At 35.4% G+C, this 17,727-nt stretch overlaps 1 long non-coding RNA gene across 1 annotated transcript; it reads right to left on the bottom strand.

Moving 5' to 3' along the window:
- Positions 1-7,619: 7,619 nt before the first annotated feature.
- Positions 7,620-12,376, bottom strand: LOC131422134 (uncharacterized). Its single transcript, XR_009224035.1, has 3 exons — positions 12,308-12,376; positions 9,868-10,136; positions 7,620-8,427 (listed from the first exon to the last, which is right to left on the bottom strand). It is a non-coding gene; the product is annotated as an uncharacterized LOC131422134 (long non-coding RNA).
- Between the last annotated feature and the right edge of the window lie 5,351 nt (positions 12,377-17,727).

The following is a 17,727-nucleotide window of genomic DNA, read 5'->3' as shown; positions in this document are numbered from 1 at the left end:
TCACCTTTTGGAAATCAGTGATGCAGCAACCTTCATCCTTCTGGATTACAGAGGTTTGCTAGTGTTTGGCAGGATTTGGGGGAAATTTTTTAGTTGCTTCTCAAAAACTGACCCCAGAAATTTTCCTTTGATCCTAGCTCCTATAGACCCTCTGCTCCTTCCCCCTAGACGTACATATTGGTGCTCCCCCTAGATCTTTATTCCCAGAGAATTTAGGCTGTTTCTTAGTAGTAAACTGAATTCCAACTTTTCTTTTCCCTGTTTAAAGAAAATACATCTAGGAGTCCACTGTTAAGTATGTTTGCTGTTGGTTTCTGATACTTCTTAGTCTATTAGAGAGTTTCCTTCCATTCTTAGGTTACCAAGAGTTTTTATTAGTAGCAGACACTGAATCTTATCAAGTGCCTTATTTGGGCAGCTATCAAATTAATCACACTTTCACCTCTTATTAGAATGAATTGCAGTAGTAGGCTTCCTAATACTGAGCTACACTTGCATTCTTGGCATCTTGGTAATGGTGTATATTCCAGTATCCTAATGCATTCTATTTGACCATATCTTAAGATTTTTTTACATCAATATTCCCAAGTGAGATTGGAATTGGGCAGTTTTCTATTTTTTTACACCATTAGAGTCAAATATAAGTGCCAATATTATGATGGTTTTTAAAAACAAGTCAGAAGTTTCTTCGTTCTCCAATACTTGCAAAAGATTTAAATATTATCAGAAATATCTTTTCTTTGAAGATTTAAAATAAATCACTCAAGAAATCATCTCAGTCTGGAATTCCTAAGGAATAGTTTTAGACAATGTTCCCAATTGTCTGTGTTTATTGATATTTTTGTCACTTCTCTCTTTTCTTGAGTCAATCCTGGCATTTTTATTTTTGCATATCTGAAATTTTATTTTGCATATGTGAAATATATTTCATAATATTTTCAAAGTTATTATTATACTGTTGAAAAATTTATTTTACAAATCTTATCATTTCCTCTTTATCAACAGTTATTTTTCCCTACTCGCTTTCTACATATGTATATTTTAGGTGAGTTTTTTTAACTCTAATGTTGATTATTATAGCTAATTGCTTGTTTATCATATTCCATTTTTTAGACCAGATCTGTACCTAGTTTATTAATTTTAATTTTTATTAATCTTACTTTTTCTACTTAAGAAAAAAAATCTGCTTCTTTTTTACTTAATATTTTCTCCTACTTTCCTTAGTTTTAATTCATTGATTTCCACATTTAGCTTTAACTCTTTTGTACTACTTTCCTCAGATTTATTTTGTTCTTTTTTAACTTCCCAAGTTGGATGGTTAATTCATTATTTGCATTCCCTTTTTATGTATTGAAGGTGTCCAAAGTTATAAATATTCCCCCTGAGTGCAGCTTTGCTGAAATTTCATGTTTTGATAATAGTGCTCTCATTCTCATTACTTTCTAGATATTTGTAAGTTACATTTTGTTTTTCTATTTCACCTAAGAAATGTTTTGGAGAGTTTTCTAAAAGTTATATTTGTTTATTTACTTTTCTAAATGGTTGAAACGTTTACTTTTCAAAGTGTTTGTTATTTACTTTTTTAAATGAAAATAATTTTCATTGTTTACTCCTTTTTTTGTCACAGACTTCTAAGTTTTATTGCATTGTATCAGAAGATATAGTTGCACTCTCTCCAATCAAAAATATTTATTAGGTTTTCTTTGTGGCCTAATGTATGCTTGCTTTTGTAAATATTTCATAGCACTTAAAACTATTTGGTTTCTGTTTGAAGGGCACTAACTATGATACATTCTATTAATGAATATATTTATAATAATTGTTCAAATTAGTTTTGTCTATTTTTTAAATCTTCTTGCTCTGCCAAGCCCAAATTACCGACGTAATCCAGCTCCCTACAAATGAGAATGCAATTGTTATCATTATTTAAACAAAAGCTACATAAGATAAAGACAAAAAGATTAATAATGTGTAACAAAACTGATGAGTAAAAAAAAGAAAACAAAAATAGACATGAGCTAAGTCCTCATCTTTTATAATATATACAATATATATAAATTAATATAATCAATATATATCATTTCATTTCTCAAGCTGTAAAATGATAGTATTTAAATAAATGGAGATAATTACTCGTTGACCTAAAAATATGCTGCAGTATATTCTTTCAAGTTACTGCGATGTGATGGAGGAATTGGGAGGGGGAAGAAAGGAAACAGATATTATATACAAACAGAAAGGAAACAGAACGCAGCAAGAAAGCCAAAAATAAGACCATACACAAATAAACACTAATACCAGAGAATTAAGTCCAAACAACTATCATAGAAATGAAGGTAAGATAAAAAACCACTTTTTAAAAGAAATTGACTCCTAAATTGAGAAGAGGTAAAAGAAACAAGTCCCAACCACACACTACATACAAGATGATGTCTAAAACAACGTAATTCATAGCTTGAATATAAAGTGGTAGGCAAAGGAAAACCAGAAGTGGACAAATAAAAAGAGAACAAATAGAGCAATACCAATGTTGGGCAAAAATGAACACAATATACAAAACAAAAATGAACGCGATATACAAAATAAAAATGAACACAAACAAAATAGAGAGAGTTGCTTTTTTTTAATGAAGAATTTCTTGTTAAGTTTCTTAGAACACATGGGTGATATATTTTAGGGTTCCTTGCATATTTACGTTTATTTTCAGGTTACCTTCACACATGAATGAAAACATGGCTGAAGTGAAATACTGGGGTCAGATTAGTTTGCCCTTGTGACTCTTTATGTATTGCTTGGTTGACGACTGATATCTTATGTCCCCAAGAGAATATTGAAGCCAGCTTGATTTTTTTTCCTAACATTTTTGAGTGACATGTTTCTTCTGCTGAGATACTGAATGTTTACGCATGATTTTGTTGTTGATTTATATTATGTACCTAGCATACATTACTGCCTTTAATTCTTACAACAACTGTATGCTATTTCAGATCCATTGCAACCTCTTCAAAGTGATCAGCTCTGGTCTTTGTGATAGGGAAGGCAGACTCCATGGTACTTTAGATAAACTGTCCCTAAACTATTCCACTCACACAGCACTTTTTAAGACAAATTCCAAGAAATTTGGTAAAACTCTGCTGCTGGTATAAAGATCTTCTTGATATTGCATTTTATCAGAGTCCATAATATCAAGCTTATATCAATTTATCAAGATAAGACTTAGGGCGTATTATCCCAAAAGCAAGTTCTTATCTACGAATTAATTCTTCCACAAGATTTTTCTCACTTTTTTTTAAATACTACGATATATTCAAACATATAGAAAATTACAGTATAACATAATAAATACCCATGGCACAACACCCAGAATTGACAATATGCTAACAACATTTTGCTATCTTTGCTTTAGATCTCTTTTTTATCATTGTCAAGAAACTAATCATTCCAGATTCTAAGTCCCCTTATATACCTCTCTGATCTCATTCTGTTCCCTCTTTTCTCAGAGACAACCACCAGGCAACTCCTCTGGTTTCTATACTTTATTACAAATGTTTATACCCATATTAAATTTGCATTGTGTCAGATTTTTATCAATATACAGACATAGTCTCATGCTGCCCTTTGTATATACAACATTTTATTTTTGAAATCTATCACTTTTGAAACATTTTAACACACTTAGAAATCAAGGTCATTAATCTCTGAGTACCTGAACAGAATGGGTTCTCTATTTGTTAAGGTCAGGATGTGTGTGTGTTAGGTCTTATACACATCTATTAGATCAAGCTTGTTAATTGAATTGTTCAAACCTTCTGTATCCTTGAAAAATTTTTTTTGTCTGCTTGATTTATTGGTACTAAAAAAGACATGTGCATATCTCCTGCCATAACTATGGATTAGTCAAATTCTCTTTATAATTCTGTCAATTTTTGCTTTAAATATATTTTGTTTTACAAATTATTTTTCTTCTGATGAGAACTTTTAAGACCTACTTTCTTAGCAACTTTCAAATATACAATATAGTATTGTTAACTATAGTCGCCATGCTGTATATTACATCCCCAGGATTTATCTTAAAACTGGAAGTTTGTACTTTTTGACCATCACTCTTTAAATATTTAATATTTAAATATGCTTCAAATATTTTGAGGCCATGATACATAAAGTTTAATTTTATTACTTCTTAGTGGAATATTCCTTTTATCTCTATATTATATCCCTTTTCATCTCTATTAATGGTTTGCATGTTAAATAATTTTTTGTTTATTAATCAGCAAGCATTTATTTGGTTGTTATTTCCTAGTACATTTTTTCCAAAAGTGTATTTTACCTTTCTGGGTCATTATATAATATTTTGTGTCTCATATAAATGGAATATATCTATATAGTGGTTTTGAACAATTTGAGTCTCTCTTTTACATATGTGAATTTAATCTGTTTATTTTATAATGATTTCTGGTATGTTTTATCTTATCTCCACTATCATCTTTTGTGTTTTATTTCTACAATGAGTTTTCTTTGCTTCATTTGCTTGATTCTTTTTCTGCCCTTGTACTGAATTGACATCTTTTTCCCCCTTTATTTCTCTCTATTGATTAGAAATAGCTTTATGAATGGATTTGTTTTTATTTGTCAATCTCAGGACTGAGCCAGTTCTTTCAGTCTGAAAACCCATGTTTTCGTAAATTATCCAAAATTTTAGACCATCAAGCTTATTTTCAAACATTGTTTCTCCTTAATTCTCTGTCTATCCTTTTGGAACTTGTATATAGGTCTTTTTACTCCATATTTCTATATCTTTTAATTTCTTCATATTTTCCAGCTCTTCATTTTTCTGTGTTGTATTCTAAATATCTTTGTCGCTTCAACTCTTCAACTATATCTAGTCTTTTCTTTGTCATATAAGCTATGATTTTAATTTCAAAAATCATATTTTTTAAATTCCCGGGATTTATATTTCAGTATTTTAAATTTCCCTATTCTTTTTCTATATCATTCTGATTTTGTTTAATAGTTTATATTGCTTCTTTTTCCTCTTTAACACATGGACAATAATCCTTTGGTCATTTCACAGATTATTCTTGGCATGTTAATCAAGGCACTTTGTGCGTCTACTCGTTCTCTGTTTATTTCCTCCTATAATGTATAATTATTTATTGTGCCGTCATTCTCACTGGCACTATTTCCTGGGGAGTCCACATGGGCTGGGTTGTGAAGATGTCTCCACAGGATGATTTTTCATCTGCCTCTACCAAAGCCTCATGTGTTTCACCAGTTTTAGACTCACGTGTGCTTATTTTTGAACTGATAATTGCTAAAATGCGTGAGAAGTGCAAATTTGAACTCCACACTCAAGTTTGGAAATTCAGGCTTGGAGCTGTGATTTCTCATGGGTGATTCCTTTCCCACGACACCACTGGGGCACTTCTTGGTCTGTGAGTAGTTTTTCTAGCCTCTAGTATTTCAAGGACTTGATGGTTCTGAGCTTTCTATAAGGAGTTCAGTTCTGGCTCCCTGCCAAGCACAGGCCTAGGTTTCATCTCTGATTTGAGTCCAGGTCTTTGAATCTTAGCCGCCGCAGCTCATATCTGGTTCCAATACCATTTAGCTTCAGTTTCCCTCATTTCTAACTATGGCTTTACTATCCTTCTTTATTTCTAGCTCCTACGGCCTTTCCCTGTGGTTTTCAAGAATTGATATGCATTTTTGAAAGTTTGTTGTTAAATTTATCAACATGTGTTTCAAAAAGGAGTAGGATTTTCTACATTAGTTTAGCATGCCATATCGACCAGAAATCTAATATGCTATTCTTTACCCTTGAAATTCAGTAACTTCCCTAAGTCTTGTCTAGATGTGGTTATCCTCTATTAGTTTTTCCTAAAACATAACTAGCCTTATTGATTTGCTCTACTTTAATAAATGCTCTACTAGGAATTTAAAAGTTGATGCTGTTCCACTAGCTCCATTCTCTCCTTAAACATTTCATTTGCCATATGCTGAACTTTTTTTTTTTAATTTTCATATGTATCATCTTCTTTCAGGTGACAGTCGCCTCTTTTTCCATGAGACTCTTTCCAGCCTGTCCTCAGTAACCCTGAGCTGCTTTTCTGCTGTGTCAGTTTTTCCTCTAAGGCAGTAAACAATTATCGTGTAAATATATTGAAGCATTCAATTTATTAAGAGGTCAGCTCTCCCCAAATGATCTAAAAATTCAATGAAATCCCAATCAAAATCCTAGTAGGCTTTTTTATGGAACTTTAAAAGCTGATTCTAAAATTCATGTGGTTATATAAAGGACCTAGAGAATTCAAGAAAATTTTGAAAAAGAACAAAGTTGGAGGATTTACAGTATCACATTTAAGATTTGCTATAAATCTACATTAAACAAGACAGTTCGGTATTGATGCAAGAGAAAATAAATAGGTCAAGAGAAAAGAATAGAGTCCATAAAAAAAACTACAAACATTAAATCAATAGTTTTTACCAGTACAATTCAATGGGAAAGAAGGGATCTTTTCAATAAATTATTCTAAAATATCTACGTATCTGAGAGAACCTTGACACTCACCTAACATTATATACAAAAATTAATTTGTGATGCACCATAGCTTTAATGTGCAGGCTAAAATCTAAAGCCTTTAAGAGAATACTTTCAAGAACTTAGGATGGGTTACGACTCATTTGATGCCGAAAGCACTAATCATAAAAGAAAACAGTTAAATTATACTTTATTAAAATGAAAATAATAATAAAAAAAATCATTAAGAATAAGCCATAGACAGGAGAAAAATAGTCTCTACATATTTATCTGACAAAGAATTCACACATAGAATATATAAAGAACTAGTATACATCAATAAGAAAAAGACATCCAACTTTTAAATGAGCAAAAGATTTGAACAGATATTTCACAAAAGATACATAAATGCCCAATAAACCAGAAAAGGTGCTTAACATCACTACTCATACTCCCTATAGTTGGAGGTCTGTGAGGCACATGTCATGGCTGCCATAGTCCACCCCTTATGCCATGTCCACAGGCCTTTCTTCCTGAGGAGAAACCCAAAAGAGGCAGGTCAGTGGGATGAGCCACAGCCCCACCACACAGTTGATCTCAGGGCCATATTGTCACACGTGATCTCCTTTCTTCAGCATCCATTCTGAATCCCCCTCACCCTCAGCTATCACCCCAGTTGGCCTAAATAGTGGTGTGACCAGACCTGCAAAAGGCATCATTAAAGGAGTGAAAAGACAAGCCACAGACTGGGAAATGATATTCTCAACAAATGAAACTGACAAAAGGCTTGTATCCAGGGCCAGCCCCATGGCTTAGCAGTTAAGTGCGTGCGCTCCACTCCTGGCGGCCTGGGTTTGGATCCCCTGGGCATGCACCAACGCACCACTTCTCTGGCCATGTTGAGGCGGTATCCCACATACAGCAACTAGAAGGATGTGCAACTATGACATGCAACTATCTTCTGGGGCTTTGAGGAAAAAACGGAGGAGGATTGGCAATAGATGTTAGCTCAGAGCTGGTCTTCCTCAGCAAAAAAAAAAGAGGAGGATTGGCATGGATGTTAGTTCAGGGCTGATCTTCCTCACACACACAAAAAAAGGCTTGTATCCAGAATGTATAAAGAAAGTCTACAAATCAGTAAGAAAAAGACAGACAACCCCATAATAACATGGGGAACAAAGTTTAACCAAATACCTTTTTTGAAAATGATATCCCAAGGGCCAATAAACATATAAAAAAGTGATCAATTTCTTCAGTCATTAGAGAAATTCAAATTAAATCTACTGTGAGATACTACTACCGACATACTAGAATGACTAAAATGAAAATAGACATTGCCAAGGATTAACAAGGACGTGGAGCAATTAGAACTCTCTTACATTGCTGATGGGAGTATAAATTGGTACAGTCACTTTGGAAAACGCTTTGGCAGTATCTACTAATACTGACCTATCAATTCCAGTTCTAGGTCTATATTCCACATATATATATATGCATATACATGGTTCCTAAAACATATCATAGCAAAACTATTTCTAACAGCCAAAAACTGGAAACAACCCAAATGTCCACTATAGTCGAATGGATAAATGAAGAGTAATATTATCATATGTGCTGTTTCAGGCATCTATTGTCATATAACCAACTATCCTAAAACTCAGTGGCTTAAAACCACAATTTATGGTTTTCGAAAATTGTGTAGGTTGGCTGGGAGTTTCTTCTACTAGTCTTGTCTGGATTCACTCACGTGGCTACAGTCATCTGATGTCTCCCCTGGATCTGCAGGTGCAAGATGGCCTCTGGAACATGGTGCTGGCTGTCACTGGGGCACCTCTATTCTTCTCGCATCCTGCAGAGCCTTTCATCTTTAGTAGGCTACATTAGGCTTCTTCATAGCATGGCAATAAAAGGATCTAAGAAGGCAAGAGAGGAAATTGGAAGGGTTCTTAGGGCTAAGCTCTAGAACTTGCATAATATTATTTCTACCACAATCTATGTCACCATTTACAAGGCCAGCCCAGATTCAAGACAGTGAAGTAATTGCCTCCATCTTTTGAGAAGAGAAGCAGCAACAGCACATTGCAGAGGGGCATGTACAATTGAGAGTCATCATTATAGCAATCTACCACAACCAATATACAGCAAAGACAATGAATGAATTACTGCTGCAAGCAACGACAGGGACAAACCTCACAAACATTATGTTAAGTGAAAGAAGCAAGTCACAAAAGAATATACACGTCATGTTACATTTATATAAAATACAAAAATATGCAAAAGCAATACACGGTGTTAGAAGTCAAGAGAGAGTCCAAGGAACACTTCTGCAGTGCTATTAATGTTTCATTCCTTGCCCCAGGCAGTGGTTACATGGGAATTTTCACTTTATGATCGTTTATTGTTCTGTTCATTTGATTTATGCAATTTTCTATATGTTTGTTATACTTTAATAGAAATTTTTTAAGCCAGAATAAAAACAAAAACAAAAGATTCAAAAAATAATGCACATGAATTTTCCTTAATTCAGTCCCTATTTACCCGTGTGGTATTTGATGTCTTTCCTAGAATACGCGCTGATGGATTACTCACTCCACAGCTGCAGGAGTGAGAAAGATTCTAAGACTGTGGCAGCCAGTGCTGGGGAATTTTGTCTCTATTCTTTCTCTCTTATTTTGTTTCACCTCCTACGTCAAGCATCAGTTCACTGGTCACTACTTTTGTTTGATGTGGCGATTATTTTCCTCTGCTCTGATTCCTCTGTTGAATACTGCTGGTCCTGGCTAAGGCAAATTTTCCTAGGAGATTATTTCTTGTGTCTTCCTGTTTTATCTACTGCAAGGTTGGATAGCATTCCAGGCCCAGTCTTCAGTCCTGCTTATCTAAGGAAGTGAGGAACATTTTTCACATTTTTCCTGGCAAGCCAGGTCCTCTATGCTCTCCTAAGTGGGGAATATGAATGAAATTTTCCAGATGCTCCTCCACTTAATTTGTTGCCATATTGGGCTACTCTTCCCAGAAATGTGGTTTCTTGCAATTTTTCCCCAATTGGTCCAAATCATGTTGTATGTAGGCGATATTGTATAGTGGTTAACAGTGTAGACCTAAGTGTCTGAGTTCATATCCTGGCCTTGATGTTGGGTAGATTCTTTCCCTCTCTGGGCCTCAATTTCCACATTCGCAAAATGGGGATAACTATAGGTCTCACTTATTTACACCACCATTTGGAGGAGAAGAGGACATCTGTTGCCCACCATTCTTAAAATGAAACACCAGATTTTAAGAAAAAGATTTCACTGTTAAACTAGCATTATGGGGTAGTATGGGGATAGGAGACAAAAAGAATGGAGACATACCATAAATGATGAAGATATATTTGCATTTTTTCCCACTCACTCCATTTCTGATCTAACCATCTACACTTAAAAGCTAATGGTTTTCCAGAGATAGCTCTTTGCTCCCAGTCCTTCCAGGTACAGTTCTGCTGGTTACTGTGTTGACTAAACGCAGGAGTGCAGAGAGGCATGTGGTCATCTAACAGGAGTCAGTTCTGAAATCGTCCTAACTCCACTCTTCTTGCTTCTCAGATAACTACATGTATCTTCAATTGCTGATTTTACATTTCCTGAAATGGAGGTGCAGGAAAAGAGATACCATTCCACCAAGAAAGATATCATTATAAATCTGAGTTAAAAAATTAAGCTGGCCCCATATTCCTTGGGCTATTCAAAGCTCTTCTCTTCCCTCCCCTCCACTACTATTCCAACTCCCTAAACCTCTCTAGATATGGTGCAAAAAACTGCAAGTTCCTCTGATGACAAGAATTCAGCTCTCAGGGTTTTTTAAAAAAACTTTTGATTGGGTTTATTAAACTACGATTCAAAAACGTAATCTGGTGTACAAGGCATTTTGTGACGTGTTAAGAGTAAGGAGGTACATCACATAGCTTAGATGAGACAGATACTGCATTCCACGATTCTGATTAAATACAATCATGGATTATGTTTCATCAGATATGGCAGAAAGGTTAATTACATAGACTAATCAGTATGTAGCTACATGTTTATCAATTCAGATTTTATCTATTGTGTGTGACTTATAAGAAGGAAAAAAGATTGATTTATGAAAGAGTGGACTAAATTTATCACTTTGGGCAGCTATACTCTTGTTAAATACAGCTCCTCTCCTCAAAAATAATCTCAATTTGTCCTGGTTTGATAGATTATAATGAATATACTCTCTCGTGCTTTTTGAGAATTGTCGCATTTTGGGAGAAATAAATGCATTAGGGCAGTGATTGTTAACCTTAGATACAAATTGGGGTCACTTGAGAAGCTTTTAAAAAATCCCATTGCTCAGGTCACACTCCATACAGTTCAATCAAAATTCCTGGAACTGTAGCTACAGCATAAAGCATTTTTTAAAGGTTCCCCAGGTGATTCAAAAGGGCAGCCAAGATTGAGAACCACTGAGTTTGACCCTCTGCCTCTCCTACCATCCTTGGCAGTGTTCACACAGATTACTGATATTGATCAGATACTTGTCAGTTAACCACTCAATTGATCAAAAGCGTCATGCAGACATACTTTTAAGTTATTGAAAATACTTTGTGTTTGCTCAAATCTGCTCTAAGTAATTTGAAAAAGTAATTAAATATATATGCATGTACAGTATATATACAAAAATATTTAATTCAAATATTATTTAATTTGAGTATTATTTCACAGTTCAATTTATTACTGTAAACATGATAAGAAACCATAATTTGTTAAGACAACTTCCAGGAAAATAGAACTCTTGAGTGTTTCAATTAAACTTCTCCTTTACCATGTAGACTCAGTCACTTTTATCTATTTTTTAATAAGGACACATTCCTTGGAAAAAGGATTTTGAAATCGAAAGAAAAATATAGGACTAGCACTGAAATACACACAGGAAAACCTCTTTTATAAAACCAGCTTTAGAGGACAGGAGCAACATCCACAGGAAAGACGTCCCTTTAAATACGGCTCTGTGGTTCAGGACGTCCTTAAAACCCTAGTAACTACTTGCAAAGGTTGTGAAGTGCGTGTGTGCACGGAGCTGCCCATTAATGTGCCTTTTTATGGGGAGAGGAATCATGGCTTTGACGAGGTGCCTGTGAGCAGTGAGGGAAATCTGCTCTGAGTTAAGGGTGGGATGTCATCCTGTGGTTGCAGTCTCTAAGCATTAGAGGATGGTATTTGGCACACACATATCTCCATCTTTGTGCAGAAAGCTGAGCGTAGTACACTGGATCTGGCCTCAGACAACTTGGATTTGAGTTTCAGTTCTGCAACTTACTTGCTAAATAAGTGCAGCTTTCCAAGTTTCAGGTTTCTGGTCTATTCAATGGTGATGATAATATCTGTCCTATCTACCTAATAGGATTGTTAAAAAGTTTGAAATCAAATAATTATTTGTAAATTCTAAACTTCAATTCAAGACAAGAAAAGGTTTGGCATAAAAAGCAAGCCCTGTGTTGAGTAGACTGGCTTTCAGGCCAGCCCTCATGAACTCCTAATTAAGCCCAAAGAAGAGAGATGCTCAAGCAGATGCTGAAATCGTGGTTCAGGCGTGATCTAAGTGAGTTTCGGGGAATAGAACTGACATAAGTTTGGGATATTCTTGACAGAGTGTGGCACACAGATGTGTATGTGCTTGGCAGTATCCTCCCGTCTTTAAAAGAACAACTCCGTTCCAGTGAGATCTTGGCACAGTGGTAATTAACAGGAAGCAATAGGAGGCAACCCAAGAAACAGGGAGAGAGCAATACACCTTCATGAATCTTCTTGGTGACATCTCTGATAGAAACACGGACCAAAAGAGGAAGAGGCATGCAGTGACTGAGAGAACCTGTTCAGAAACACCCAGGAGGTCCTCTCTGGGGACTTGCAGAAACAGTTGAGGAAAGCATGTACATGGAGTGGTGGTGAAGTTTGTTCTCCCTTACCAGGAAACGGGGGGAACAGGAAACCCTTGCTGCATCTGATATTATCAATGAAGACATGACATTGTTATAACGCACTCTGCTCTATTTTCCTTCAACTTCATACCATGGGTATCTATTCGTATAAAAAGATTCTAAATAAATTCAGTTGTTTATGTATTTCTGCTATTTACAGTTTAAACAATTAAATAATTATTTCATTTTCATATACAATGAAGCTTATAACTCTGTGCAGATTATGCGTGTTATATCTGCCTGATGTGTCCTTCTTAAAAGAATATTTCTAAAACCTCTCTCTCCCTCTCTGCTTCTCTCCCTCTCTCTCTGTCCCTCTCTCTCACACACACAAAACACACACACACACACACACACACACACACACACACGACGCTTGAATACAGCATTAAAAGGCTTAAAGATTGATTTCACATTTCCTGGATTAGAGCAGGATTTAACTGCCATACTTTAGACAGCACCTCTTTCTAACATTGCATAAAAAGTCACAAGGTTAAGTGAGGTTTACTCCTTATTTTAAAATTGCTTTGTGCTTTTCTTTCAGGAAGAGATTTTACTTAACATGATTATTATCATTGTTATAAGTACTCGGGTTTTTTTCCTAACGTTTGATGACAAGGAGACTTTCTGTTTGCAGATGCTTTTACAAGATCTTGATCAAAAATGTTGTAGTAGCCATGTATACAACAATCAAAAGTGTTCTTAAGGACAAATGAATATGACTTGAAATCTTAGCATTATCTTTGATCCCATTTTCTCCTTCCTCCACCTCTGATCCTTCGTTAAGCATTTAGGGTCTACTTCTTGATCTCTCATCTGCTTCATCTCTGTGTGAGCAATGAAATCTTATCAGTTTCCCAAAGCAAACCACACTGGTCCACACTGCTGTGCCTTGCACTTACACTGCATCCTCTGTGATGGACATCTCCACCTTCCCTGTTGAACACCAGATCTCACTTCAAAGTTGAGTTCAAGCATTACATCTATAATGGAGGTTTCCTGAATCACCATCTTCACTACCAGGTAAAATTAATCACTCCTTCCTCTACACTGCTTTGTAACTGCCTGATCCCCCTTATTCCCATGTATGGACAAAACCTCATGAATTCCATAAAATGTCCTTGTAATCAGGCTGGAACATGTTCATCTTCAGAGCCAACCAATAATTTGATACTCTTTCAAACTGATATTATTTAATATTTATTTTAAAAGAACAGGAAGAAACTAATTTTCCACTAATAAAAATTGTATGTACCTTTCTTTGTATTCAAAATTAGGATTTATGTCACATGCACATGTAATTTTAACTCATATGGAATTGTATTTTATTTAGCCTTTTTATCACTTATACTTGAATAGTGTTAGACATCATGTTCACTAAGGATAGAGGTTACATATAGATATAATAAAAAGCCGTGTCTAAAATTTTTTTAAAGTTTTTTGTTCTGGCTTTCATTCTGCTTCATCAACATACTTTCTGACAAGTCCATGTTTTTAGTAGTTGCATGTCCAATTAATAACACCAAAGAATGTAAATAATTGTTTATCAATAGGATAAACAGTCTTAATTTTAAATAGGTGAAAAACTATATATGCCATTATTTTCAAGATTCTTGATGACCAAACATTTAGATATTCACAATAAGACATAATTCATACTTAATGTATTGTTAATTGTTTAGGTTTTTATCAGAGAAGTTTTCAGTATTAAATTCAAATGGTATAAATATGTAAATTAACAAGTTATTCTAAGATAGATCTTAAACGTTGAGAAATCAGAGTTTTTCCAATGGGATTTAATCTGAGATGTTGATAATCAACCTAATAAAAAATCTAACTGTAATCAGAAAGCTCCTTCTATTCTGACAGATTTCCCACTTCACACTCCCCTGATAATCTTTGCTCATTGCATCTCCAACACAAAGCTTGCGCTTAAATAACCTCGTGACAAGGTGATTGAGCCCGAGTGTCCCACTGGAAGGAGTGTGGAAGGGGAGGAGGAGGATTCAGCAAACTTCTGAATCTTCCTCGTCCTTGCCTCCTATTGCTCAATCATTTAATAACCAGATGTTTAGCCGGGCAGCATACTTCTTAGATCAGCACTTTTCAAACTTGCTGCTATTGCTTTATTTTTGCCACTTGAAACAAAAATGAATGTCATGTTTATTAATGTTATATTTTTAGTATCCAGAGTCCTTCAAAGTATAGCTATGTCTCTCCATCTATTGTTAGGTCCATCATTTTAATAGTTACACTGTTAGAAGTCCTTAGTGGAGAGGCCAGCTGCATATTTGGCACAGATCCTGCAAATGCCAGAAGAAACCATACAATGGAAAACTACCTAAAAACTTCAAAAGTACAAGCATAGAATTCTCAAACGTGCTTTAAAGCTTATTTAGCTGGATACTACAGGATATTTTGAGGGTATGTGCTGGGCAGCGTCTGTGTTGTTATTAGACTTTGACAAGGAAAAAGAGAGAATGGTTGAAACACACAGATTTGAAAAAGCAGATTCTAAAATGACAAAGTACTTTGTTTTTAGTCACAGAATATTTTTTAAAACATCAAAATAACATTAGAGTAGGACTTAAGATGTCTGTTTATCGATAGAGTTTTTTTTTTAATTGGTAGTTTTAAAGTTGAGTGATTTCAGTGATCTGGTTTAGCCTCAGTCATTTTCATAGATCAGGAGACCAAGGCTCTGCCATGATCTTGCCCCTCTTGAGTGACAAAAACAGCCACATCCAGAACTAATAGCTGAGCGCCTGGGCACGAAGAATTGCTGAGAGATCTCTGAGGAATAAATCTGCCTCTTTCACCTCTCAAAAATCCTATTGAGAAGTTAAAACAAATATGATTTTTACAGACTAGTACATTGTGATCCCAGATCGTGTAGATTGTTGGTGTAGTCAGAAAATTGGTAGCAGAGCCAAGATTAGAAAATCAATTTCATGAATCTTTGACCAATACTTTCTGCTATAATGCGACTTTCCAGTATAAGAGTAACAAACCTGAACTGCTTCAGAGTTTACACTGAAAGATGACAATGATTTATTTGAGGTAAAAATGATTTATTATTTCCCATTTTTCAGATAACAAAATATAATCTCAATGGATAAGCAAAATGTGGTATATGCATACAATGGAATATTATTCAGCCTTAAAAAGGAAGGATCCTAGCACATGCTATAATACGGATGAACCTTGAGGACATTATGGTAAGTGAAATAAGCCAGTCAAAAAAGCCAAATACTGGATGATTCCACCTATATGAGGTATCTAAAATAGTCAAATTTATAGAAACAGGAAGGCGAATGGTGGTTGCCAGGGGCTGGAAGGAGAGGGAAATGAGGAGTTGTTGTTTAATGGGTAGAGAGTTTCAGATTTGCAAGATGAAAAGGTTCTGGAGATTTGTTTCACAAAAATGTGAATGTACTTAATGCTACTGAACTGTACACTTAAAAATGGTTAGGGTGGTACATTTTATATTATCTGTTTTTTAATCACAATACAAATATATGTAATCTCAATGATATATAAAACTGGTTAGTAACTGGCAGAGCCAAGACTTAGGTTGTGATTCAAAATCTCCTGTTCTTTACCCTTGATTCCCCTGTGCCAACCAATTTCCCCAATAATCTCTGCACTGCTGACTATATCGCTGCATGACTGCAAGCCTGTTGCAATCATGCATCTGCATTCCTGTGTGGAATGATCAGGAATGAGCACAGGCTATTGTAGGACAAAGCCTAAGAAGGAGAATCCCCATCTTGCCATACTTGGAACCCAATATTCAAAGGGAAAACATTAAAACTACCTTTATTTAACACTAAAAACAAGGGATCAGTATGCTGTGATCACAAAGACAGGCCAGCAGTCCACTGACTTGACCATTTTACACCGTTTGATAATGGTTACTTGTTATGGAGAAATAGCCATTGAAAGGTAATGCTTGGTAGATACAGAGCCATCTCCAGGAAATGACTGAAGACATGCTTCACTCACACGGTAAGAAAAAGTTGATTCCAACAGCCCTACTCTCAAACCAATCTGTCGGCATGTTCACAAGAAAAGTTGAAAACGAAGTAAAAGATAATTGCCCATTCTCAATAGGATGTGGCAAATTTCATCTGTGATCCTTTATTTTCAGGCAGCGGCAAGGCTTCCCAAATGAGCTGAATGAGGAATGATTTTGATGGAGGGACAATGCTAAGGCCTAAGTCTGTGTTCTTCCCTGATGCTGGATTAATTGCTGTAATATAAACCCGCAGCACAACGTGTTCTCCACTGATATTACTCACTTATCTACAGGCCTGTCTGTGGTGATTTCCACTAATAGGCAAACAGTGCCCTGAATAATTCACTGAGTTATACAAGCTTGGTCCAAATTTCAATAAAGCTTGTATCTGTTAGAGTTAAAACCTAAACTATTAGGATCATTTCAACGGATCCTGACGGTTTTCTCCATTAGATGGTGAGAGGACCTCATTGTTTAAGCTTTTCACACTGCTTAGTAACCTCACTTTGTTACCAGGGTTTGTCTTTGGGATCCACAGGATATTTAAATAAGGGAGTAGTTCATGGTATACCTTTTATGAGGACGTGAAGTATTGCTACATTTTGTTTCTCACTTTCGTTTAAAGAATCTCTGTTTAAGACATCCAAATTTCCTTGGAAATTTTGCTCAGTCCATGAGACTGGGCTAAAAGGAAAACTCTGTGGCATGTCTAAGCAACACTCAAAATCAGCCTTCTCCAGTGTTGACCCCTTATCTTTGGACAAGCCAGCGAGCTGAAATTCTTTTTAAAAAAGAATGTCTTACATTGAGAAATTCAGTTCCTCAAATGAATATAACACTGCTAGATCCACCCTGCCAGGCCTCCAGGTACAAACACAAGACTTCTTTCTGGAACACTTCTAGATCTAGAACACTTCTAGAGGCTGGACCTAACTCTGGAAGCATCAGGATGAGTTTTTAAGTCAAAGGAATTTAATAGTAGAAATTAGAATGGATGAGGAAGGAAAAAGAGTGGAGGCAGGGAGGCAAGTTAGTAGGCCATAGTAATAGCTCAAGAAAATGAAGACCTAAACTAAAATAGTGACAGTGGGAAAAGAGAAGAGTAGATGGATGAAAGGGCAATGACAGAGATAAAATCGACAGGCCTTGACAAACTAATGAAAGTGAGGTACAAAGAGTAGGAGGAATTATCAGAGTCATCTTCCTAAAGTGGAA

Source organism: Diceros bicornis, chromosome 3, assembly GCF_020826845.1.
Source record: "Diceros bicornis minor isolate mBicDic1 chromosome 3, mDicBic1.mat.cur, whole genome shotgun sequence".
Classification (NCBI taxonomy): domain Eukaryota; kingdom Metazoa; phylum Chordata; class Mammalia; order Perissodactyla; family Rhinocerotidae; genus Diceros; species Diceros bicornis.
The sequence above is the reverse complement of the archived record's forward strand: the minus strand, read 5'-3'. Positions and strand labels throughout refer to the sequence as shown.